Genomic DNA, 27,910 nt, shown 5'->3' on the forward strand with positions numbered 1-27,910 from the left:
GACAAGGAGTTAGTATTATATATTCGAAAGATGAGTGCGAGGACACAGGGAAAGCATTATGCATCTCTTACAATGCATATTTAAATGCATAGCCAAACTTAAAATTGCAATATATATATATATATATATATATATATTGCTTTTTAATTAATTAATTCTTATTTTAATTAATGAATTCTTATTTTAATAAATGAATGTTTATGTAAAAGGACAGTTTGCAATGAAATGTGTGTAACAAATCCCAACTTATAAGCAGACTTCTTTTATACATGAGAGCAGGTCGCCCACTGAGACACAAATATAAGCAACATGAAGAATAAATTGTTTCTTCGTAGTATCTTTCATAATTATTTCTCAAAATTGTTTCTATGTAGTGATGTAACGTTGGGAATCCTTTTCTGAATGGATCCCATTGAGGACCTCGTCTCTCGAATATTCGCTGATATTTCATGTTTGTGGGAAAATGAGCGTTAATCACTCCATACTAGCTGACTAACAGGCTTTGCTGTCTGCGGACAGTTCCAAGTTAGAATTTCATAAACATCGTATTGAAGAACATCAACTCTGCTTGTGTACTGCCCATTTCATATTACACTACAAGTCTATTTCTTACATTCGTGCCTTAATTGGTCACTTAAACCCATGCACTTCTGTACAAGCACTGTTTGTTTTACTCTGTCATAACTTAAACTTTTTCCCACGATTTGAATTCATTCTCTACAATAATGATAATCATGAATGCGAAAAAAAGCAACAAAACTTACCGCACAAATGTTGCGAATGAAGACTTTTAAATCAGAATATCCGTTTGTTTCACATGAGACTCGGGTCCTGTTGCCCTTATTTTATGAAAACTTGAATTCTTCTCTGAAATATAGGAAATAAATCATTTAGGCATATTTATCTTTTATAAAAACAAAACAATAAACCTTCGTTTTTTACTTTCCATGCATAGAAAAAGTATTAAAATCGTCAAAAAAAAAAAAAAAAAAAAAAAAAAAAACTAAACTTACACATTTAGAAAATTTTTATACTTTTAGATTTGTTTTACAATTATTTGTCTTTAACTCTTCACCGAGCTGGAGCGTAGAACCTAGGAATTCGCTCTTCAGTTCTTACCCTAGAACCAGTTGGAATGTAGAAAATTGTCCTAAGACCGACTCCGACGCGGAAAATCGTCAATCGTTCGTATTTTACCATGAAAGCTGTATAAGGAAGATACAGATGATGGATAACTAACGCAACTAACTAAAAAAACGCAATGAGGTAGACAGATAAAATTTTATATTTATTCTCTTTCCCAAAATTGTAACTTTTTGTGAAATTTTGGACTAAATCTGGCAATGAAAGATCTTTCTGACTTCCGTGAGCAAATAAATGTGACAACTTAAAAACGATGCTTGCTAAATGGATGATATATAGTTTTATTACTAACTAGCCGCCTTTGGCGACCAGCCGGCTCGCCAATCTTAATGTTCGTTTAAATTTTAATAATTAAATAGCTTCAACCGGAGTTTAACCCCCTTCTTCACCAAGTTGTGATAACGCGCCAAAGCTGGCAATCTTTATTATGCACTATGATTAAACATCTGCTCTTTTGCTTTTGAAAATTTCGCAAGGCCGTTGTTGGCGATTTTTAAAAGCAGGGGGTTAAACTCCGGTCGTACCATTACATATTTTACGCAATTCCAACTTTAAGTAGATTCTTCAGCAAAATATTTTAAAACTTCAAATTTTGATAGTCATATAATTCACTCATAATATTATAAAGGCCTTCAGTCATAACGTGATATGTATCTCTCTAATTTTCTGTTACCCCTCGTAAAATTTATGCTTTAAATGAAAGTGAAAATGATTAATCTGCAATTAATATAATAATATTTTTTACTGAAACAAAGCATTTTTTTTAATAATATGATTACTGATAATAGAGTCACTGAGCGTTTAAACTTTATGGGCACTAAAGAATATCTTTCTTAATTTATGTAATATCTCAAGAATTTGTCTACAAAATTTTCTCAGATTCATCATGAACAGATCTATTAATTAACAATGTTTAATTTTAAATGCATCAAACACTAAGAAAATAAAATGAATCGTTTAAAATAATCGGTCTAAAACGGGTTTAAAAAAACTACTTAAAAAATGATGTACTTAAAACTATAAGAATATACAAAAAATATATAACTAACATAAATACAATTTATTTACAAAAGCATGCAACTAACCTAAAAATAATTTAAATCGTCCTTTGATAATGGTTGTCATGGCAACAATCAGAACACAAAGCGCATGCGTGAATTTTCCTCGCCACTTACGGTAACGCAACTGCGTGAATTTTTCTACTCCAGTTGGGGTAACGCTATGCAGATTAGACATTTTTAATTTCCTTTATTCTGTGTTATTTTAATTCAAAAGTACTTCAGAATGAATTTGAAACATGGATTAATTAAAAATGTTTAATTTTAAATGCATAAAACATTAAGAAAATAAACAGAATCGTTTGAAATAATCCGCCGAAAAATGTTAACCCAAGCCTCATTACTGTTGGGAGAAAAAAACAACTAAAGCCTTCTCATTTGGCGGTGAGGAAAATGGAAGATTTTTTTTGGCGGAAAAGTTGGCGGAGGGGAAAATGGAAGATTTTTTTGGCGGGAAAGTTAGTTTTTAATCAATAATTAAAATTCTAATTAAAATTTCAAAAAAAGGGACCCCAGGTGCACATTCCCGACCTCTAAGGTATACATGTACCAAATTTGATAGCTGTATGTCAAATGACATGGCCTGTAGAGCGCCAACACACACACACACACACACACACACACATTGAGCTTTATTATAAGTATATAGATAAAGGGTGTCCCAAAATTAACGCAAGATTTGAATTTGCCACCTTTCGTGCAGAAAAGTGTCGGCAGCCCTATAAAATATATTTGACAGCTGATAGTTTAGAGTTAATAAAAATCAAGCGTTACACCATAGATAAACGTACTAACGCAAGATTTGAATTCAATAAATAACACAGTTTTTTTCTTTAAATTGTTATATTTTTATTGAACTGTAAAGTATACAGGATAGGGTTATGTATGAAATAACACATAGGGAAAATGGCAACAAAGCCACTGCCGCTCTTTTTATTACCCGTCAGTTTAAAAAAATATTTTTAGATTTTAGGTTTTATCAGTTGATGATCTGAGAATAATCATCAGTGACATGGGAAGTTTCTTTCACCCGGAATACAATATAATTATCTGAGGAATAAGAGGGAATTTTTGAAGTGCCCAGGGAAGTTGCCTTTCATGAAAAACAAACAGGAAAGAAAGTGTGATAAATGTGATAAATTTAGATGTGATAAATTTCTTTAAAGGGTCAGAACTTTATTAATACAGAAATATTGAATTCTCATGGAAGCTTGAAGGGTTCACTTCGCTCTAATGAGAGAAAAATATCGTACGATATACAACAAACAAGTCGAAACGAGATTATGTTTCTAATTACATAATTTTTCACGGAAGGATTTTAAACTCGATAGATACCGGAATAAATGTGGAATAAAAAATTCGTGTCGTTGAGTAAGGTAGAATTATTTTAATGATTCATCAATTATCCATTTTTTATTGATAATGTCTTAGCAAAGGTATTTAGCAACAAAGGCATAATATTAGTTTTTTTTTTAAATCTCTCAATATATTTGACTTTAAAAAGTGTATGAAAACACGAATGTTCCATTTCATACCCCTTAAAACTGATGTTTCGCGTTTTTATCACATCCGGTCGATAAGCCATTCGCATTGTCGGCAGTAATGAGTAAAATTGATATTTCATTGGAGGCTGAGGAACAATCATAGCTACATCCAACCTGAAAAATTATAAGACAAATGAAATCTCTTGATTAAGGAAAGTACTCCCAGTAATCCTTACCATTAATGTCTATTTATGGAACCGCAAAAATCTATAAATTTGAGAAAAAAAATGAGCTGAACTTATGAGACAGATTATCTTTCATAACACAAATTAAAGAAAAGAAAAATCTTTTGAATCCATGCTGGAGTTAAAATGCATGGCAGCAACAGTACAATAGGCCCAAAAAATCAAATGAAAACGATATGCACAGAATATATTTACAGACCCAACAGGGTAAATAACATCTTCAGTATGATTAAATGACGTAAATGATCACAGACTTAAAATTATGATGGCAAAATGGAGCTAAGCGAGACAAAATCCTATCATTGATTGATAGATTGAGCATATTTCAAAAGCATTAAGAACTAACCCGCGACAGTGGTCTCCTCAAAACTTTCTCGCATACTCTCTAATAAAAACGAATTTGAAATTTATAAAGTTTTTATTCGTCAACCGATTGAAATCAAAATTTGACGCAGAACTACAATTGCAGTCAAAAAATCGCATACCAAATTTGATATATTTAAATCATTCCGTTTTTCAGTTTACATGCTTCTAACAGACCGGCATATTGGATTTGGCTCAAAATTTTACAGATGATTACAATACAAATGTTAAATTATGTGAACCGAAATTTCTCCACCTAGCTGTCTTCGTTTTGTAGCTACCTGCTAATTTACATTCGAATAGCCGGACAGACAGACTTTCACGAAATAGATTTTGCTTTAAATTTGACAGAAATCTAAAAATTTGATGTAAAAACCATATGTAATACTAAATTTTATCTGACTAGGTCAAAGCGGTTTTGATTTATCTTTGTCACAGACAGACGGACGTTTTTTTTAAAATGTGTTTTACGAACTCAGGGAGGTTAAAAATGTGGAGAATCGTCAAAATCTCGAGTTCGAATTTTTTGACGATTTCAATACTTTATACTTCGTATATGAGAAGGCAGAAATAGAGGTAGAGATAAAAGCGATTTCTCGGAGTCTTAGTTGTGTTCGTCTATCCATGATTTAGATTCGGACGTACAACTTCCAAAATGTTTCTGATTCCTAATTGAAAATGTCTAAATGTGTACATGTTTCTCTTCACTGGACTGCAAGGCTTTAAACCAATCAACCCAAATTGCGTAACTATAACTGAAACGTGAAATGTGAACTCGCATTCTCTTTAGAAGACTGTAAATTTTGAATGTTATTGCCTATAACCAGATCGAGTAATTACTTTCTCCTATATGAAGTACACAGAAAGTATTGTGATCATCAAAAAATTTGAACTCGAGATTTTGACGAATCTGCATGTTTCACTTTCATTAAGTTAGAAAAAGCACACTTGTGGAAAATGTCTGTCTATCATTCTGTTCGTCTGTCTGTAAACTCGATAGTTCAAACGCTTTGAGCTATAAAGATCAAATTTAGCATACGGGATTACAACTGAATGCGTAGATTTATATCAAATTTTGAGCAAAATCCATTCCGAGGAAGCCTGTCCAGCTGTTCGAATATAAGTTAACACTATAACTACAAAACGAAGAACATTTGAATATACAGATAGTGTACAGATTTAGCATGTATAATGTAAACACATATCAAATTTTGAGCCATATCCAAATTAGTGTTTGACAGTCTGTCTATCTGTACTTTCAAAAGCATGTAAATGAGTTATCTCAAAAAGGCAATATCTAAAATATATCAATCTTGCTACGCGATTTTGTGATTGCAATTCTAGTTCTGTGTCAAATTTGGTTTTGATCGGTTGGGGAAAATCGGTCTAAATAAAAAAAATCGGATTTCGTATACTTTTAACTGCATGTCAAGAATTAATCGCAGAAAAAAACTCATCAAGAATCTCAAGAGAGATTCAATAAAAAAAAGGTACTTTTTCGTTAGCCGGACGCAAATGTCGCCAATTGTGAACCAAACGCGAGCCAAGTAGCCAAGTGAAGCGAATGACAAACGTAAGAAATTTGGCGGAATTCTGCAGTATTTGGCGATTTTCCACTTGCACCCAGCTAACGAAAAAGTACCAATAATAAAAGTGCTAAATTCAGGCTAAAGGTTAATATTTCGTAGCTATCATTCCTCAATGGCATGCAAAGTGTTCTCTGTCTTACTCAAGATCCACAATCTTTTGTTGGGTGATGGTGGATAACATCTTTCTTAGAGAAAATGTGAGGAAGTTTTGGCGAGAGAACCCTGCTGATTCTTTATGGAGTGATCTGGTCCGAACATGTGGGGCAACGGAATTAACGAACTTCGAAAATTTCCGTTGAACTCGGTAAGAAGTGGAAGTTTGCTCTGCTCCCAAGTATTTTTAAAGAGCGCGCATCTAGGTTCTTAAAACTTCCACCTCTGACGGGGGAAGGTCAGGGGGTGAGAAAGCTCAGTGCGACAGAGGGTGAGGAAAAACAAGTAAGCGGAAGGAAAGGGTTCACCGAGTGATAAGTCCACGTGGCTCGCAGACGACACAGGAAGAGATGCCAAGGCTTCACACCGCAAGGTGACCTTGAGACGATTCTGCTGCCAAAGCCCTCGCACAAAAGCGTCAGCAAAGATTGGTATTACCCAGTGTGGCAACGCAGCGTGTCACGGCAAGTTTTTTTTCTTCGGCTCAAAGCACATCTCGTAACTTTTTCCATCTCTCAAGATAAAAATCACGTAATATTGCATTAGATATTGTCCGATATTCTGAATGCAGGCCAATGTCATGAAACCATGCTGCCGAGAATTTTCTGCTATAAGGGATAGTAGGAATGGATGAACTAGTTTATTTAAGCCTTGAACAGGGTTTCAGCCTCACTGTTTCGAATAGAAAATATAATACAAAAGTATCGTTAGCCCAAAACATTTGACTTCGAAATTTAGGTGGAATGTTTCAAATCTCTTCGAATCCGAAAATACAGTTTTTTGAAGTTATATCAATCAAACTCAAAACAAATTTGTTATATGGTCTTAACACAAAAGCTGAAGATTTCTATCCAATTCTAAATGAAATCCGTCCACAGGAGGACTGGCTGCGCTCACTATTATAAAATGCAACGAATTCAATTATTAAAATTTGTTAGAATTGTATATGTATATGATATAGCTGGCTGAATCCATTAGAACGTTGATTATTAATCATTTAAATGTGATTGCAAAAATTCGAACAAAGAAAAAGATTATATAGAATATTTGCTATGTGGTCTTGATAGAAAAAAACTGCTGATCCTAAACAAGTCTTGTATAGAACGGGTCGAGAGTTGGCCTGTTTCTCTTTTCCTATATACATGAATACAATAAATAAGAATGGCAACAAAACATAAAAATGAATATTAATATTTTGACTTGGATTCACAACTGCGATGCCAAACCAAAATACTAAATTAGAAATATCAAATATGGAAGGGATACCAAATTAAATCATATACCAAGATAACAAATCAATTAGTATCAATAATGTAACCAAGTAAATTAATTAGTATTAAACTTTTAGATAGTATATCCACTATATTTGAAAATACCGAATAAAGGTGCTAAACTGAAAATATCTAATATGAAGCTAAATAAAGTTACTAAATTGAAAATACAAAATATGAACCTAAATAAAGTTACTAAACTGAAAATACCAAATATGAATCTAATGGGTTCCATAATTCGACCAAACATAAGTGTACTTTCCAACCTGCATAATCTGCATGCAAAACATACCATATTGCGCAAGTATTTAAGAAAAAGAAAACATTAACGGTGCTTCAAAAAATAACGATTAAAATGAATCGGTGGACAATTCCGAAAATGATATTAGAAACACAACGAAAGAAGAAAACAGAATTTAATCTCGTGGATGAAAAAAAAAAAAGGTCATTAAAAGAGACAAAGTGCCCTTTTGGAAGTATGAAAAATGAGAAATGGATGATGAAGATCAAGTCTCAAGAGAAAAAGAGCTTTTCACTTTTTGAAAACAAAACAACAATAAATCGACCTAGAGCCTTTCAGAAATCATTATAAATACTGATGTTCCTGAATAATATATATATATATTTAAAAAAGACAATGCCTTCTAAATTAAAACGAGAAAGCGAGAAAAAGTAAAAAATAAATTTGCTTTTGCAATTTATTTTTTGCAGTTCATTTTTCTTTTTTGCAGTTCATTTTTCCATCCGTTTTTTTTTTTTTTTTTTTTTTTTTCGTTTTTGATAAATCGAAAGTTTCGGAACTCCGGGAAAAATAATGCTAGTTAATTGATTCTAAAATTCTTTACAGTTTCTTCTTTTTTTAAAAGAAGTCAGTACCAGGGACATTTAAGTCTGGTTACTTAATGTCCCTGGCACTCTTGGTACTCAAGCACTTTAATTAAAAAGTAGTGGTATATAAGCCATCAGAGAAAAAGCAACTTCGATAAATAGGTTTGTGTTAATCGGCTGCTAATTTTTCTGAGGCGTTAAATTGTTTTTCCTCATAAATTTCTTCCTTTTCAGTTGACAGTTACAATCCAACTTTTCTTTAATTAAACTTATTAGTTAATTACTAATAAGTTTATTTAAAGTAAAGTTGGAATTTACCCTTTTATTTTAATTATTTATAACAACAAAAAATAAATTTTATCTTTATTTGAATCTACTTGTCTTTTAATTTATTGTAACAAATGTTATGGAATCCTTGAAATCAATTTCTTCACAAATTCACTACCCCTTGATGATATTCTGATCAAAATTTAATTTAATTAATATATTAACTGTTGATTAAATTTTGAAAATATTAAAATTATCATTAGCGACAGTTTACATAATTTGAGACATCTAGTATTTCATGAAACGAATGATGGATATAATCTCAAATATTCCTTCTTAACAAAGATGGAAAAAATCAAATGAAATGAAAGTGTGAGAAAAGAAAAGATAGCTTTTGGAGTGTAGTCCACGCTAAACGTTTAACTATAGCATTTTGCCGTTATTTTAATCATCTGTTATATTAACGAGTGAATATTTCTCAACTTATAAACTTACATTGATGTCATTCATATACTGCGTACAAAAATAAGAAGGGCAATCGCTTTTTGTAAATTTTTTTTTATATTTTTCTCCTGACTATCAGATCCTTATGCAGATTTTGTTTAATTAGTTTTCGTTAATTTCACTTAATACAATGTCTATCCAAATGCTAATAAAAAATACCCATATTAACATGATTTCTGCTGCTTAAAAATAGGACTAAAATTTTTTCGCCCCTAAAAATAACTATCAACTTTTCTTCAACTAATTTTTTCAAAAAAGCTTATTTTATTAAAAATTTCGTTTTTGTTTTCTTTTTATTAATACTTAGAATATTACCCTTAAAGGAATTTTAAATAGGCCAGATTTTCGAACATAAAAGTGATGGTAAACCTGTTAGAGGAATTGCGAAAATATACCGCATCAGTCGCAATACTGTTTCTAAATCAGAAATCTAGATAGAAATGCAAAGAGAAAGAAGATGGGTATGTCTCAAAAGTTACGCCTCATGTTGAAAGAGAACTTGCTCACCAACTTAAAAAAGCAGTGAAAGTGTTTCCAAGGCTCGAAATCAGACAGGACTTCCTCGTGTGTCAAGGAAAACAGTTTGCACTATATAAAAAAGTCAAAAAAAAAACTCATTTTCAAAAAGTGGAAGCATCATCCCAAATACAATCAAATACATATCGATAACTATTTGTTTTGGGCTAAAGAAACCAGTAATGGATCACAGAATGGGCTTCTACGATATTTTCAGATGACACGAATTTCAACTGAGACTATTATCATTATGCTGGCATTGTATAAATATATAAAAAAAAATGTATATTTCATTCAATTCGACAAAAGGGAAAAGAAGCTTAATGACCTGGTCAGCAGTTAGATATGGAGAGTCTGGTCTTTCTCAATGGTAGACAGAAAAATACAGACTATATTCAAGTGCTAAATTCTGATCTCCTTCCTTACGACTTCGAATTAAGAAAAAGAATAGCCTTTTCAACAAGATGGACTCTCCAATTACACCACCAATGGAGTTCAAAATGGGTTCGTTGCAAATAATGTAGCAGTGTTACTATGGCCAGTTAAATCCTCCGATCTTAACATAGCAGAAAACATATGGGAAATATTTATTCGTCGAGTGTATGTTGGTGGAAAACAGTTTGCATCTATCAGTGTATGGCGTTAGGATACAACAGTTACGAAATATTAACAATGGATGGGAATTTAAGCATTTTTTCATGTGGTTCTGGCGAACCTTTTGGGGATTCATCTTTGATAGGGTTAATATCCGAACATTGAAATTTGCTTTAGACACGTTCTTCCAAATTCGACTGAAACCAAAATTTCACACGGAACGAAAATTGTAGTTACAAAATCTCGTACCAGTTTGATATATTAAAGGCATTTCGATTTTAACTTGCCACGTTTACAGGTTTCTAAAGATACAGACCGGCAGACGAAAAATCCTTTGATTGATTCGGCTCAAAATTTACCTAGATGGTAAATTTTCAGCTAGGTACTTAAACTATAGATGTTAAATCTGACTACAGAATTTTAGCTATCTAGTTCTCTTTATTTTATAGCTATCGTATTCACTTATATTCGAACAACCGGAGAGACTGACTTTTTCTAAATGGATTTTGCTCAAAATTTGATAGAAGTCTAAAAACTTGGTTTGATGTAGAGACAATATACCAACTTTCATCCATCTAGCTCTTGTTTTTAGTTATCTTTGTCACATATAGATAGATAAACATTTTCCAAAAATGTGTTTTTCGAAAGGGTGGTCTAAAACGTGGAAATTCGTCAACATCTCAAATTTGAATTTTTTGAAATTAAAATACATTCTCTAAACTTCGTAAACAAGAAAGTAAAAAGTGATGTGTCGATATTCATATGAACACATTAACGGTAGAGAACGGCATAATAACTGAAAACGCGTGTAGAAAAATAAATGACATTTGACGTATAGTTTTATGATTAGAATTCTGGATCTGTCTTAGATTTTTAATGAAAATCCTCAGAAGGCTTCATCGTCAGTCCTAGTGCATACTGGTAAACGTGATGATTCAACAATGTAACTATTTAGACAAATGAAATTTAAATAGGTATGTTACTAAAAAAATAAATCTATATTAAATATGAATGAATATATATAATCACTCAATCACTAAAAAAAGCTGAATGTATATTAAATGTGCATGTCACTAAATAAATATGTCTTGTCACTAAACTTGTAAGTCTGCATCAAATTTTGGACTCGATATGTTGGAAAGAAGATGCCCAAATTTCGCATTCGGTTTTCTTCTCTATACAGTCGAGGGCACTTCAGACATAGGGATGAGAATCTTCCGAGATCGTGATTGGTTCTCGCACCCTTGGTGGCTGCAAAAATGTTGTGAAGTCAACTATTTTCTACCGATGATAGGAGATGCATTTTACTAGAGGGGTTGTACCGTGGCCGGTGATGACTCTAAAGATTAGGCAGTCTACTTATTCAGATTTTTCTTTCAAGGCATATTAGAGTAGCTGTTTATGATTCACTATACAGGGAAGCACAAAATACTTCACATTGTGTTTGTAATACATTACTGTGAGAAGGTGAGAGCTCCCTTTCATTTATTCTTCTTCGAACATGAGCGATAGATTTCAAAACTACATTGGGGTGAAGCAATGAATCATGTGAGAATCAATTAATTCCGTTGAAGACATCTCAGTTGTATCAGGATCTCAGTTTTCGGGGCAGATAACATGCTGCTATAACTGGATTAGAGTGGGGTTAAGATCTTGAAGACAGGAGACTAAGTGTCTTAACTGAATAATTCCACAACGTATCACAATTTCTGTTGAGTTCCGCCAAGCAGTCAGCAAAATCGTTTGTGCATTTTAGAGCTTTTACTTCTAATCGATTAAGCACATAATTTGATATAGATCTAAAATTTAGATGTGAATACTACATACTGCACTCCACGTGTCCAGTTTTTTGTGTTTTAAATTTATTGTACTTAACATCCAACATTCCTTGTAGAACGGAACATTTGATGGAATTCTACATTTTTCATTTTTGAAAACCGCATCCCAAATTTAATCCGTCTAGCATAAGTATCGTGTTTACGGAGATAATAAATATAGTCCCAAACAATCGGAATGTCTCTCCTCGATTTTTTTTGTCTACTAACACAACATGGGTCATTTTGTGCTTCACTGTAGGGTGAAGAAAACAAAGTATGAAATTTGCATGTATTCTGGTCCAAAATTTGATATAAAGTCCAAAATTTGATCTACAAGCTTGAAATAAAAATACTTGTGGATTTGTACAAAATAGATTACTTGTAATTTTCACAAAATACTTGTAGTACAAAAACACTTGTACTTGTAGTACAAAACGCTTTAATATAAAAACACTTGTAGTACAAAACACTTTAGTACAAAAACTCTTATAGTACAAAAGCATTTGTACTTATATACAACACACTTGTAGTAGAAAAACAAGAACAAATACTTGTTTGTACAAAATAGATTACTCGTAGATTTGTATAAAATTTGATACAAATCTACAAGCTACTAGTCCAAAACTCGATACAAATTTACAAGCTTAATGATAAGACTAAATATTCAAATTTCGTTTGCCTAAATCGTTGCATTTTTGAGTTGTCACATTCATATGAACGCATATAGATAGACGGTTTACAATTCGAAGGATTTGATAAAAATTGGCTACAGATTTGGAACTCTATTATGATAGAACTAAATCCTAAATGTCATTTATTTATCTACGCATGTTTTTGAGTTAAAGTGTAAGGTGTTAAGGTGTATTCTTGGATATTGACGTGCAATCAGATAGATTTCCTGCTGAAGGCATACATCCGAAATACGATTTTACTGTTAAGAGCACTTTTTTAAAATTTCACGGTTACAGCTAACTGAGTTCTTGAATTATCATGTACATTGCAGGATCGGACAATTAAGTAGAAAAAGTAAACGACTGTCTAGGGCTCTCATAACTTTAGAGGGCCCGTGCTTTTGGGAGATACTTTCAAAAATACTTAATTTTTTTTCGTATTATTTTTTATAACTTCGCATAAATTAATTTTTAAATATAACATTATGAATTTTGTATTTATAAAGGACGTGTAATCTAGCTTATTCAAATTAGAATCAAGTATTGTTTAAATTTTTGAACACGATTCTAGTAACATTCTAATAAATTATCATTTGCAAGTTTTATATTATGTTATTTAATAACTGCAAAAATGTTCTGCTTTAAAATTTTAAAAAAAGGTCTGATGCTATAATTAAATATTATTTGGGTAACATTGAAAGTTTTTTAATAATATTTTTTAAGTTACTTTTACATTTCAATTATTCGCATTTTCACTGGCGCAATACAGAAACCAGGTCTTCTGAAAGTGATTTGCAAGTAACTGTTTCCATTTGCAAGTTTTATATCAATTAGTCAAAACTCGCTACTTAAAGCTGATTTTATAAGGATAATATTAAAATCAATAATTTCTTTTTTAAGTTGAGGGAAGGAAAAGGGGCCCCGAAGCTTATATGAAAGTTCCTAAAAGAATCGGAGATCTGAAATTCCGGCCTTTGGAAGTATCTGAAACATGGAGATTGGCCAACATTTGGGAAAGCGAGGATTTTTATATGGTTCCAAACATTTCTCTTTGTGTATATGAGAAAGTAAATCTCTGTAACTTCGCTTTTCCTTACCTTTTCTTCCTTTTCATTTCTTTCTATTTTCGCATTCTTAGCCGAAAATTCAATATTTATGCTATTAGTGATATTTATTGAAATGTAATGATTTTAACATGAAACTTTCCAAAAAAAAAAACTTTCTTTTCAAAAGTTACAAAAAAGATGCAAATTTAGAATCAATTATTTTATTCCCTTTTGAATCTACATTTGTGCATTTTCGGCGACAATTCAGTAATATTTTCATTTCTTACTGAGGATTCAAGCTATTAATTTACCTAAATTTGGTTCCATACGAGCGTCGCCAAATGCTAGTGAATCGGGGGAAAAATTGATTTTAAGATAGAGTATTTATTACAATTAATTACAAAAAAAGAAATAAAAAAATAGTAGATTTTAATACACTAAGAGAAGTGAGTTTAAAAATTTTGTGCGTGATAAACATTTGCATACAGTTATAATTAATTAAACGCAAGTGTATGAAATGGCAATTATCTATTATCCCAATTGTATGAGTTCATCATAAACGCAGATTTCCATATGGAAAGAAGATATTTTTAAAAATATCACCATTCAACGAAAAGGATCCGTCTGAACTACCTGTGCACCGAGCAATTACATTCGATCCGGAATATTTAGAGAATCTAATTTTCTTGCTGCAAGGATGTTCTCAAATCGCAGCATTTCAATTGCGCAATTACGCGAAGGTGCTCGCATGAAACTTAACTCGCTATAAGAGCTTATCTCAGAAATCGATCCGCCACATCGCAAAAGCGCACCTTTTTCACAGATTAACCGGCAGCTCGTTTTATCTCGGAGTCCAATATATACTTCATATTAAACTTTTAGATTTCGAACTAGAGAAAAATTAATAAACTGTTCACAGAGGGTGAGTTTGATGAAGAAACAGGTAAACGACCCCCTCTTTACTCATATCTAGTAAAGATTTGGATTATAATCCCAGTAGTCAAATCTCAAGGAACCAATATTCTGACAAATTAATATCTATAAATCCATGTATTACAGAAAAAAGAGAAATATATGTAATTAACTTCAGTTTTGTTTACTTCAATACTGTTTTTAACTAATCAATTAACTTCGGAATTTATTTCCTACAAGTTAATTGCAGAAGTCACACAAGTCCAGCTTTTACAGTCAAACGATGACGCATATGCATGTCGAACACAATATAAATGGTTGCATAGTAAATTTTGCAAAAATTATAACAAAACGAATAAGATTTCATTTTTATTAGATAAAAAATTATATCGACCGCGCCAAAATGAAAATTTCGATCGACGGGTATAAACTTCCAAAGATTTAACTGAGTAAATATTTCATAATATTAATAGTCAGGCTTCAAAAGTCGTCTTTGAAGACCACAATTTTTGCCGACAATAATGACAGAGTTTCATGTCATTTAAATCTCTTGTATAATTTAATATTCGTGGTTCACTTAACATCGTATTTTTAAATTCCATGTACATTTAAAGCTTATTATTACAGTAGTCATACTCTTACTCGATTCATTGATTACAAGAATGTTCCTAATCACTTACTACCTTAGAGGGCTTTATTTACTAATACTACAAAAAATTTTAAGAAGGAAAAAAGAAAATATATTAAGAATTAATAAAATAACGTGGGAGGATTTGCAAAATCTTAGTCCTTTAGCTTTAAGTCCTTATCTTAGCTTTAAAAAAAAGATGAAAAACAACTAATTATTAATAATGAAAACGATTTAGATTTCATTGCAGATGTTTCTAATGTTCTGCAATTCCAATATTTCTAAAAATATGTAACAAGTTTTCAATAATAGGAGTAAATCTGGACAATAATTGAATTATTATCATTGAAAAAAATTAATTTACAATTTTATGTAGAGTGAAAATAATTTCTGTGCAATAAAATGTGTTTCGAAATTTATCTGCAAAACTATCAATATTTTCATTCCTTATAATTAATTATAATTATGAAAGAATCAAAAGCGACATTAAAATTTTAAAAAATTAGGAAAAAAATGCTCTTATATTCGAAAAAGCTAAATTGAGCATTTTGATTTAGCTATTTTACTTCCTAAAATTATGCCCCCCCCCCAAAAAAAAATTGCCAGTCAATGCTTAAAATTTCCAAAAATACCAAACCACTAAGAATTATTCTTTTTATTTTCACTTATTAGCAATCAATCTAGAAGCAGACTGAATAGAGCAAAAGGAGTGAAATAATCAGAAGTTCCCAATCTATGATACTCGTACCCGTGGGAGTAGGCAGTTTAATTGTTAGGGATACGCGAAAATAATGTTGATAATGACGAGAAAACATAAGGGATTAAAATGAAAATCAGCGGAAATAATTCCCCCCGAAGCTTTTTTACATCCTCCTTAATAAGAATGTTACCTCCTTCACCTACCTATAAAATTGTGGATCTGTGGTAAGGTTGTGAATACCACAAAAGCTCAGATTTTTATTTTCAGAGTTCTGCATATGAGAGTTATGTTATTTATAGTATAATACAGAAATGTATGACAAGGACAAACAACAGTTACGAAATATCGATTTTCGGCGTGATTCTAGCATTTTTACTGAATTTAGCAATTTTTTTATTGGTGATATGTATTTTGGATGTCTTTTTTCAAAGGTTTTTAGATTAAGATTAGACTTAGAAACTACAATTGTAGTTATAAGATCATATGCCACATTTCATTTATCTAAGTCATTACGTTTTTGCGTTATCGCGTTTACATGTATAAGAAAGTGTTAACCAACAGACAGTCAACATCTTGACGAATTTGGTTCCAAATTTATACCAAACACGTGTTTACATGCATAAGGGAACTAGTTAAATAAGCATGTGTTTATTTATCTAGTTCCTCCTTTTTGTTATTGTATGTACCTGTATTAAGGAAACCGGACTTCTTCTGGCAGGATTCCGTTACAATTTGGTAGAAATCTACAAATTTTGCATTCAGTCCAGGAATCCAGTTTCATTCATCTAGCTCAAAGCATTTTTATCATATTCAAGCGTTATCGTTTCATATTTAACAAATATATACATACATGATGTTGTTGTGTTATGACACTTCATAAACCCAAGTGAACGACCTTGTTTTTTACAGTAGCACCAACTAAGGCCCAGCGTACGACTTAGCCACTTCATGCATTGCATTCGCTTGCACAACCCCTTTTTACACGGGGAGCATATTCACACACCTCACAGAAAGAACATAGAAGAAGAACAACCAGCCCCGCATCGAGACTCGAACCTGGGACGTCCAAATCACGGGGAAGACGCGCTACTCCTATGCCAGGACGCCGGCATGCATTCATGTATTCACATACTACCTGATATATAAATATCTGTATTACTACTAACAAGGGAGAGTTCTTCCCTTGACTTTTTCGTATACAACGCGATACGATGCGGTTTTGTGCTTCATAACTGTGTATGGATTTTATCTCTTTTTTCCATCGATTCGTTTCAAAATTTAATAGAGACAATATATTGTAGTTGACAATATCACAAACCAAACTTCAATATTCTAAAGCCCTGCTCCGACGGCTCGTTATCTTTACGGATATGATCATAAATCTGCCATTTTACCCAATGTAGGAAAACCCACGTCTGTAGACGTCGATCGGTAGCTTCCCGCAATTTGTCAATAAAATGAACAGACATCAAAGAACTCCGGAAAACTACAAGAGAGGGAAGCGATGGCAAAATGTACCTGTCTAAAGATGTGCACCGGCCGTAGGAACGGGGCTTAAGACGTCGCAGTTTTGAGCAATCGCGATTCCACACACGCGAATAAGCAGAAGCACTTGCTCCAAACTGTAGGCTCGACTTCTTTCTCCCAGATTATGACATTTTAAAATCATCGTGTTCGCATGGACATGGATTTATCGACATAAAGTTGAAAGTTGAAAGAATTCTGCAATCTTTGAGTAAAAACCGAGCATGCATTTTATCAGTTGAGATTTGTTTTTGAATTATGGTGTTCAGAAACAGACACACAAACATATAAACATACGCAGCTCCAAAAATGTGTCTTTTAGACTCGGGAGCTCTCAAGTATGGTGATTTTTCAAAATCTCAATGTTCAAGATGTTAAATGTTAATGCTTCAGACCTCCTTTTTCTCCTAAAAGTATGATCAAGAAATTATATCTCTCTGTTTATCTATGAAAGCGATAATTAAAAAATTCAACATGTTAGATTAATAAAATTCGGCCAGTGACTCTATCGACAGAATTGTAAATATTTTTCAACTTTTGAACTATATCTACCTGTTGATTGACTATCTGCCACCTTTTTAAGTTCTCATATACGAAATAAAAGAAACTACTGTAATCACTAAAAAAAATCGAATTTCATCTTTTTAAAATTCCTGAATTTAGAAACATATTTTTGGCATTATGTCTGTCTGTCCATTTGTGACAAAAAAAAATAAATAAATCTCAAAAGCATTTGAGCTACACGGAGGATAACACCTTTATAAAAGCGTATGCGAGAAAGTTTTGGAGAAACCATTCTCGTTGGTCTTAATCGTATTTATTTGAATGCTATAGCTAATTAAGGAAATAAAGTATAATATGTTATCTGCACTTGTTATATGTTATGTCAGTGCGTAGATTTGAATCAAATTTCAATCCAGTTATTCAAAAATGCATGCTAATCTAAAATGCGTGCTAAATTTTCTTCACTGCATGGCGAAGTTAAACGAATGTTCCATTGTAGAAATATGTACAATGTAAATAACACTCCAGCTAGGTTTAAAAATAGGCTATTTATTATCTTTCCTCATTCTCGGGAACTGCAAGATATCTCTTAAATTACGTGCAGTGAAATTAATTGTTCTCAAGCAATAAGACAACAGCTCACAATTCGATGCTGAAAAATAAGTAAACAATTCAATTAAAAAAATAGTTTTTTTAAAATATTCATTTATTTATGTACTCAAAAATTTTATAATGAAATAATGGAGGTAAAAACAAAGGCGCAAAAATATCAGACCCTCTTAAAAACACAGAGAGCAAATCATAATTTTTATTATGTTTGTAAAATATTTTCAAATTTCCAGCAAATGTTGGAATTTTTTTCATTTGATGTATTTCAACTTAAGTCTACTCATAACTATTTTCATTGGTGACTCACGCTTTTACGATTTTATTTTCACCTTCAGAGTCAAGATCAAATATATATATATATATATTTTAATTATTAAGTACATAAATAAAAACAATGTTATTTTTGACTACTTTCCGTTCTCTGTACTTCATATTTCGTCGTTACAAATAGTATAGCTTTTTTAACCCGAATATCCAGTTGGATAAAGAGTCATATATAAAATTAAAATTAATTATAAATTCCAAAAATATTAAAATAGGCTACTTTTGACCAAACAAGCAAGAAACAAATTAGGTTAAATAAAAAGTATGGGAAACACTACAAACGAAGTATTTCTAGCAATATATAAAATAACATGATAACAAAAGTTTTAAAACCTTCAGAATCCAAACAAGTTAAATTTTTTCATTGTATATAAGTATAAATGTCACATTAAACTTGTCTTTTTTTTTCTTTCTCGTATATGAAGTATACAAGGAGAAAATATTTTAATCACCAAAATATTTGAACTATTTATTTTGGCGAATCTTTACGTTCGGACCCGCCCGAGGTCAAAAACACAGTACTTATGTCTATGAACGCGAGAGCTCAAAAGCACTTTGAGACAGACAGAAAAGATGTGATGTATATGCATTGTGGTGAAGAGCTTATAAGCCAGTTAACAGCTACGAAACACAAGCAACTGCTTTTGTCTTGTGGTCTTGCTACTTGGCTGCGAACCAAAAGGTCTCAGATTCTATCCTCGCGCATAACAATCTTCAACATTGATGACCTCGGACAATGAACCTTCAAGCTTCGCACAGCTGTTGTACCGCCATCTACCCACAGCAAACCAAGTCGTGAGATTCACTTGACGCAGCAACACAAAGCCGTCAGACTCACTTAAAGCAATAGCAACCGCGTTCGCCATAACGCTTGGCGCAACTCAATGGGTACAGGCGCATTTGACTCAACGGCTAATACATCACCACTCAACAGCCATATCGTTCGTCTCACCTCCGACTCACTGGAGGGAGAGTACTGTGGTGAAGAGCTTATAAGCCAGTTAACAGCTACGAAACACAAGGAACTGCTTTTGTCTTGTGGTCTTGTTACTCGGCTGCGAACCACAAGGTCACGGGTTTTGTCCTCACTCATAGCAAATCAGCTACATGATCTTAGGCAATTTTTAGGAGTTGATTAATCTCTGAAAATGGTTGATACACAAAAACGCATGTGTCATTTGGATGATTTTTTCCAACGATTCAAAACAAAATTTGATAGAAAACTACTATTTGTAGATCACTTAAAAATTTCAATAATTTATCCATTTCGTTTTTAAGCTATCATATTTACATACATGAAAAACAGCAGATGGAAAAATGGTTAACATTTTGGCAAATTTGTATCAAAATTTGATAAAAATCTACACTTTAGATGTTAAAATTATGAAAAAAAAATTCATTTACTTAAGATGTAACATTTTTGAATTATCAGGTATATATGTACGCAAAAATACCCCTTGAAATATTTGGTTTCAAATTTCATTCCGATAATAAAATTATAGATGCGAACCTGTGAACTAAATTTTATTTATCCAGTGTTACACGCTTATCATAATTATTTGCATTCGAATAGCCAACTAGACAAACTTTCTTTGAAAAGATTTCGTTCAAAATTCGAAAGAAATCATCAAATTAGGTGTAAAAAGCATATACCAAAGTTCATCCTATTAACCCAAAGCATTTTTGAATAATAATGTTCACAGACATAGTTAAAATTTTTTTTGTTCATCTACGGAGGTTTGAAATCTAGAGATCAATTTTTCCTTTTACTTTCCGAAGTGTAAATAAATTATTATAATTCTCAGTGAAATCAAACTCGACATTTTAACGAATCTCCATGTTTCAGACTTCTCTGAATTAGAAAGATATATTTTTTGAATAATGTTTTTTCTGTAAGTATCCGTCCTTCTGTCTGTCTGTCTGTCTGCCTATGACAAAGATAATACAAAAATACTTTGAAATAGTCGAATAAAATTTGTTATACGGTCTTTACACCGAATTTGTATGCTTCTATCTAAAAAGAAGAGAAAAATCTGTTCTGTGAAAAAGTTCATCTGGCTTTCTATTAGAATAACTACAAAACAAGGAAGCTAAATAGATAAATATCCCATGCACTTCATTAACATCTGTAGTGAAGATACCTGTCAGAGTTCGAGTGAAATCCAATAGTTTCAGAAACATGTAAACACAATAACTCCAAAACGCAATGACTTAAATATATCAAATTTGGTTTGTGGTTTTTAAGAGTTATTTTACGTCTGCAAGTGCAGATCTCTGCCAAATTTTAGTTTCAGTTGGTTGGGAAAATCGTGTCAGAAACCCAAATTCGATTTTCGGAAACTATTAACTACATGCCAGGGGTTAATGTCCAAGGAATTCGCCAAGAATGACATGATATATTAAGTAAAAATGTTAAATTCCTGCAATTATTGTCTGTCAATGGTAAGTAATTATATGGGATAACTCCTTCACTGGAGAATATGCGAGAAAGTTTTTAGGAGACCACTCTTGCTGGTTTGGCGATTACGGTACTGTTTGTATACTTCGTACATGAAAAAGCAAAACGAAATCAAAATGTAAAACACACACTCACACACACACACATCCACTAAATCATAGAATTTTTTCACAACAAAAAAAATTGCAAGGAAATAAAATAGAATGAGCGAATTAATATATATATTTGATTAAATGTTAAAGAACGGATTCCATCAATTGAAGAAATACATTCGATGGTGAATAGCATTGGCAGTCATTGAGGACCTGAGTGACGTGTTGAGCGAACGGCGGAATTTTGAGAGTTCGCCAAAAAATCGAACAAAAAGAGCGTTATTATAAATATCAGGGGCGAGCCAACAGCTGTTATTGACAACTCCTGCCAAGGAGGAAGGCAAAACAAGAATTTCTTGGGGAGCTTCCAGGATTCTCCTGCCACTCGTGTGAAAAAGGGGAAAGTTAAAAGGCTTAGTTCATCAGAGAGCTTTAAGGAGGAGCCTGGAAAATTTCTTCGAATGGAAAAAGAGAAAAGACGATGATGCTCCTATGACGTCACAGTTTTCCGATAATTATCAAGAAAAAATAATCGCTCATTCTATCGTTTATTTTAATTGGATGGATGGAGGTAGACATTTGCTTCAAAATAACAGAAAGCGAAATGTGTGACACTGAAGTCATTCTCATCATATCAAAGAGACACGACAAAAGTAACTACGCATGCCATTCATCTACTTGCTGTCTTGCGCTAGGCTGTCAAGACCCCCCCCCCTTTTTTTTTTCCCTTACTTTTTGCTATACGAAAGAGAAAAAGGGAAAGTACTGGGATCATCAAAAAGTTCAGCAATGAGATTTTGATGATTCTCCACGTTTTAGAACTCCACGTGTTCGAAAAATATATTTCTGGAATGAAGCCTCTAAGAAACTGTTCCGTGATTTAATTTGTTTTTTCATGTATAAATACGATAACTGAAAAATCGAGCAAGTTGGATGGATGACATTTAGAATGTGGTCTAAATACATTTCGGAAATTATAAACTCCTATCAAATTTAAGACCAAATTAATTTGGGAAGATGTCTGTCTGTCCGTCTGTGTGCATGTGATCATGGTAACTAAAAAAAAAAGCCATTGACTCTAGAGAGCTGAAAGATATTGGGACTATTGATAAAGTTTAGTATGTGGGTTTTAACTGGCTGGATATTAGTAGGAGGGGGGATCAATTAGAAACAACTTTGTATAGAAATATTTTAATAGTTACACTAAATAATATACAGGGTGATTATAATTAAAGTGTAAGTGTTTGAAGGACTGTAAAAGAAAAACTACATGGAGTATATTGAAGAAATTTGGTATATGTTATATTTAAAACATGGGGAAATGAATTACACCATTAAAAAAATTAGTTCATTTTTTTGCAATAGATGGCGCTGTACATCGTTTTTGCTCAGTACTATTGTCAAAATGAATACCACTTCAAATTTAAACTCATTATGATGATAAAAGTTATGTATCTTTAAGCTATAATCATGACTTTGTCAAAGGTAGAACGTTCTCTGTTACTAAAATGTTATTACCAAAAGAATAGCAATTATAGTGCTGCTTTGAAAGAATATCGTCGTCTTAGAGATTTGAGAAAAGGACCGATGTCTGTGAATGGCTTAAAGAAAATGATTTATAAATTTGAAGCTACTGAAGAATTCGGAGTGCTCTCTAGAACTAGAGGAAGAAGATCTGTGAATCAGGAAGGTGTGGAAGAGATTAGGAAAACAATTGATTCAGGGTTAGTGGATCAGTGACCTGTAAACACTAGAAGTGTAGCAAGGACTTAACAGTACACAAAGTCTTGCGCTACATTTTAAGACGCTATCCATATAAAATTAAAATTTTGCAGCACTTACAACAGGCGATCCACAAGAAAGAAATGATTTGACAAACTTCGTTCTTGCCAGAATTGATGAAGACAAATCATGGATTCGAAAGATTTTGTGGACTGATGAAGCGCATTTTACTTTATCCGGACAAGTCAACACCCATAACTGTAGGATATAGGGCTCATCCAAACCGCATACTGTTTTTGGAAACCTTTGAATTCAACATTTGTTACAGTTTGGTGTGGTATGACTGCTGACTTTATTATTGGTCCCTTTTTTTTTCTCGAAAATCTTATACCAACAAGGCTAGTTCGCTACACCGTAAAAGGTGCTAGTTACACTCAAATTTTAGAAAGTAAAGTGATCCCTACTTTGCAAGACAGAAACTGCCATGATTCAACAATATTCATGCAGGATGGAGCACCACCACACATTGCTCACACTGTTACACAACTGCTTCACCGAATTTTTAGCGAGGATCGTATAGTTAACAGATGTTTCCAAAATGCGTGGCCACCTCTTTCACCTGATTTGAATCATTGCGATTTCTGTATGTGGGGATATTTAAAAGATAGCGTCTACAAGGACAAACCTAACTCTGTTGTTGCTTTAAAAAGCAGCATTGTTAGACATGTCCTCGAAATCCAGCAGGAAACATTAGGTGCTACTGTGAATCACGCTGCCTTGCGTCTGCATTTTCAGAAATATGTAAAAGCGATAGGTGAACAACATCGCAATGACTTAAATTTATCAAATTTGTTTTGTGATTTTATGATTGCAAGTGTAGTTCTGCGTCACATTTTTGTTTCAATCGATTGAAGAAAGCGGGTCATAAACACATTTTTGGATTTTTGTATTAACCGCATGCCAGAGATTAATCGCCAAAACAGTCGCCAAAGATCATGCGATATATTCAGTAAAAATATTAAATTCACACCAAAGGTTAATATTTCGCAACTATTGTACTCCAATACATAAAAATATTTTACTATACCAATGCCATAACAAAACATTATTTCGGTTTTCCTTTATTAGAGAGTATGCAAGAAAAATTTGAGGAGACCACGCCCACTGGTGTATATGAGCAATATAAACAGACTTTTACCGAAATCACAATTATTCCTAATTATTGGTTCCTACTCATCATCTGATCATAACTGCAACATGAATAAAATATCATGAATAAAAAAATTGAACTATAAATGTTTTAAACCAGAAGTATGCAGGCAAACAAGTCGAGTGCTAAGGATTAAAAGAAATGCTTTACAAAAAGGGCAAAAATTAAAAAATAATTTTACCAAAATCTAAAATATTTTATTAAGTTTTGCCAGAGTTATTAATTATAAATCAATCAGCTAACTATAAAAAAAATACATTTATCTATAGGCAAATCTAAAAACATGAAAAAAGTAAATTTCCAAAAAGTTAAAACTAATGTTTTGAAGTTATTTTATTTGAATTTGAATCATTTCGAATATATAATCCTTGAGAATCGAATGAAAACATAAAATTAAAAACTACCCTGAAAATACGGACACAAAAAAGAAAGAAAGAATGAAAAGAAACTCCCTCAAATTTGTGGGATTCCTATACTTGAAAACTCAGAAACCAACGGGTATAATTTCCCCGAAACTTTCTCCATACATTATAATACAGGTGTCATCCTAGAGAACGCCTTGAACGGTATTGGCGTACAATAATTACAAAATATTAATGTCTTGGTATGAATTTGGTATTTTTACTTAAGTTATCGCAGGATTCTTCTTGATCCTTTTTTGTGGTTAATTTCTAGCATGCAACTAATAGTATTCGAAAAAAAATTCATGTTTTAGAAGCGTTTTTGCAATCGAATGAAACAAAAATTTGAACTCAGAACCGCACAGGTAGTCACAAAACTACGCACCAAATTTGAAATTAATGACAGCGTTTTTGAACTATCGCATTTACATGTTTCTGGAAGTACAGAAAGACAGACGATCAACTCTTTATTGGATTTGACTCAAAATTTGATAAGCTTCTACTTTAAAGATGTTAAAACTGTATGCATAATTTTACCCATCTATCTCTTTTGATTTTGTAGTTACCTTGTTAACTTATATTCGAACAGCCGGACAGACAGACTTTCTTTGGATGGATTTTGCTCAAAATTTGACAGAAATATACAAATTTGGTGTAAAGATCGGTCCAAATTTCATTCCTCTAGTTCGAAACATTTTTGAGTTACCCTCATCAAAGACAAATAATCTCACAGATGGACAGAAAGATACAATGCCAAAAATGTATTTTTCGAATTCAGGAAGTCTGAAATGAGGACAATCGTCAAAATCTCGCGTTCGAATTTCACGAATTATATTCGAACAGAGCGAATTGTACTCTTTCTCTATATTTCATATAGGAGAAAATAAAAAGATACCGAATGAGCCCATTTGACTTCTTTCGCCATACAAAGCTTTAACAGAACTATTCAAACAAAAAGTCTAGGAAAATGTGAGGGAATCTGTATAATTTTATACATGAAAGTTTTGAACGTTTTCCTCTTTAAAAGAGAATTTCATTTTGTAAGTGGCTGTCCTGGTAACTCAAGTATCTGTCACTTTAAATACATCCCCATCTGTTCAGAATAACAGTTTATCATTTTAGGTACATTCACAAAATTATGAAGTCATTAGAATGTCACTATTTATCGATGCTGTTTAAAAGTAATAAAATTTCCAGAAATACCCAGCGGGAGTGATCTTCAAGAAACTTTCTCACGTACTTTATACAGTGCCCAAAAAAATTATAAGGACACGCGAAAAATCTTTGCAGCAAAAATAGAAGTAAAACTAAAATATTTTATGAGTAAAGTAATTAAAATTTTCAATTTAAAATCTGCTAAAATTTAAATTTTGATATTTAAACCTAAATGAAAACTGAAAAAAGTATAAGGACATTGCTTTTTTTCCAGTAATTATTTAAAAATTTGCATATTTGAAAACATAAAAGGACAATTCCGAGTTAAAAGATTCATTTGCGAAAAGAATTTCCCACTCGGCGACTTTCAGTGTGAATTTTTAAACGATGCCCAAAGGAACTCAACTTTCTGACTCTGAAAAAGGAAAAATTGTTGCTTTTCGAGAATGTGTATTAAGTGGATAGGAAATTTCAAAAAGAATCAAGAGATCTAAAACGGTGGTTTATAATTTTCTAAAAAATCCTGGGATGTATGGTATGAAAAAGCGAACTGGGAGACCAGAAATTCTCACTCGTCGACAAAAAAGAATGATTGTAAGGAGAGCTTGCGAGAAAAGAGAAACCGCAAATGAAATTGAATTTGAGTTTACCATGAAATTTGAGTTTACCATGCTCAACAAGGACTGTTCAAAATGTTTTGAGTAAACATCCTCAAGTTTCTTATGGGGAATTAGTGTCACGCCTCCCTCTTGCAAATCATCATAAGAAAAGAAGAGTTTACTTTGCCAAAAAATACATTTCTCTTGGTCAAAAGTGGGCTGGTGTAACTTTTTCGGACGAAAAAAAGTTCAATCTTGATGGACCTGATGGTTTTCGTTATTTTTGGTATGATCTGCGAAAGACCAAGGAAGTGTTTTCCAGGCGTCAATATGGTGGTGGCTCGGTTATGGTATGGGACGCTTTTGCGGCAAATGGAACCACTCCATTTGTATTTATCAACCGTAAAATGAATTCGGACAAGTATGTTGATATGTTGGGAGAAAGTTTGTTATTTGAAGCGCCACTAATTACTTCAGGGGACTATATTTTTCAGCAGGATAATGCTCCGATACACGTTTCTACGAGTGCAAAACTCTGGTTTGAAGCTAATTCTGTAAATTTACTTGATTGGCCGGCGAGAAGCCCCGATCTTAATCCAATCGAAAACTTATGGGGACTTCTAGCACGAGAAGTTTATAAAAACGGCACACAGTATCAATGTACACAAGATCTTGTCGTCGCTATCAAAGACGCTTGGGAAAAAATATCTGTGAACATTTCAAAAGATCTTTCAGGATCTATGACCTCTCGGCTTATTCAAGTGATTGAAAAAAAAGGTAGTTTTCTTGATTATTGAAACATTTTTTAAGTATTTTACAACATGTCCTTATAATTTTTTCCGTATTTCCTTTAATGTTAAATTTTGTAAAATCAATATTTTGAAGCTAAATTATGTTTTTTATGTGGTATAAGTGTTATCACAAAATTATGCAACAGAAGTAAGAAATATAAAAAGTTCATTCAGGTGAAATGGAAATAAAGCATATTTTCATGCAATTTCATGTTGTCCTTATACTTTTTTCGCGCACTGTAATAAAGTAGTTATCCCTTTTCCCCCGCATAAAATTGTAAATCTTGGACACGGTCGAGAAGGCCACGAGAGTTCAGATTTTTATTTGCCTGGGAGTTTTGCATTTTTGTAAAGAAAGCTGGTGATTTAATTACGTTGGAGAATAATAATTAAGAATGAAATCTAGCGTGTTTGCTGAATTAAAAGCTCGATCTCTGACGATTTGGGGGTGAGTAATCCAATGCGCTTCATACACAAGTATCAGAAAATCGAATAAGTATGTTGGGCGCTTTTATTTTCCGTCAGACTGAAACCAAACTTTAACATAAATATACAACTGTAGTCACTAGATCACTTGTCTAATTTCATTTATTTACATCATTGTGATTTTGAGTTATCGCGTTTGGCTGCATGGCAAAGTACTAACAGATAAACAGACAACCTCTTGATCAATTGGCTTCCAAAATTGATACTGATCTACAATATTGGTGCCAAATCTGTATCCAAATTTTA

The 27,910-nt window shown here is 32.5% G+C and overlaps 1 protein-coding gene across 1 annotated transcript in view; it reads right to left on the reverse strand.

The window, feature by feature from the left end:
* Positions 1 to 27,910, reverse strand: part of LOC129988447 (serine/threonine-protein kinase SBK1-like) — an 88,816-nt gene that overhangs the window by 43,271 nt on the left and 17,635 nt on the right. Inside the window, exon 2 of the mRNA XM_056096675.1 lies at positions 765 to 867. The gene's annotated coding sequence lies outside the window, so the exon portion shown is untranslated. The remainder of the gene's footprint in view (positions 1 to 764; positions 868 to 27,910) is intronic.

This window comes from Argiope bruennichi, chromosome 10 (assembly GCF_947563725.1).
Source record: "Argiope bruennichi chromosome 10, qqArgBrue1.1, whole genome shotgun sequence".
In the NCBI taxonomy this organism is placed as follows: domain Eukaryota; kingdom Metazoa; phylum Arthropoda; class Arachnida; order Araneae; family Araneidae; genus Argiope; species Argiope bruennichi.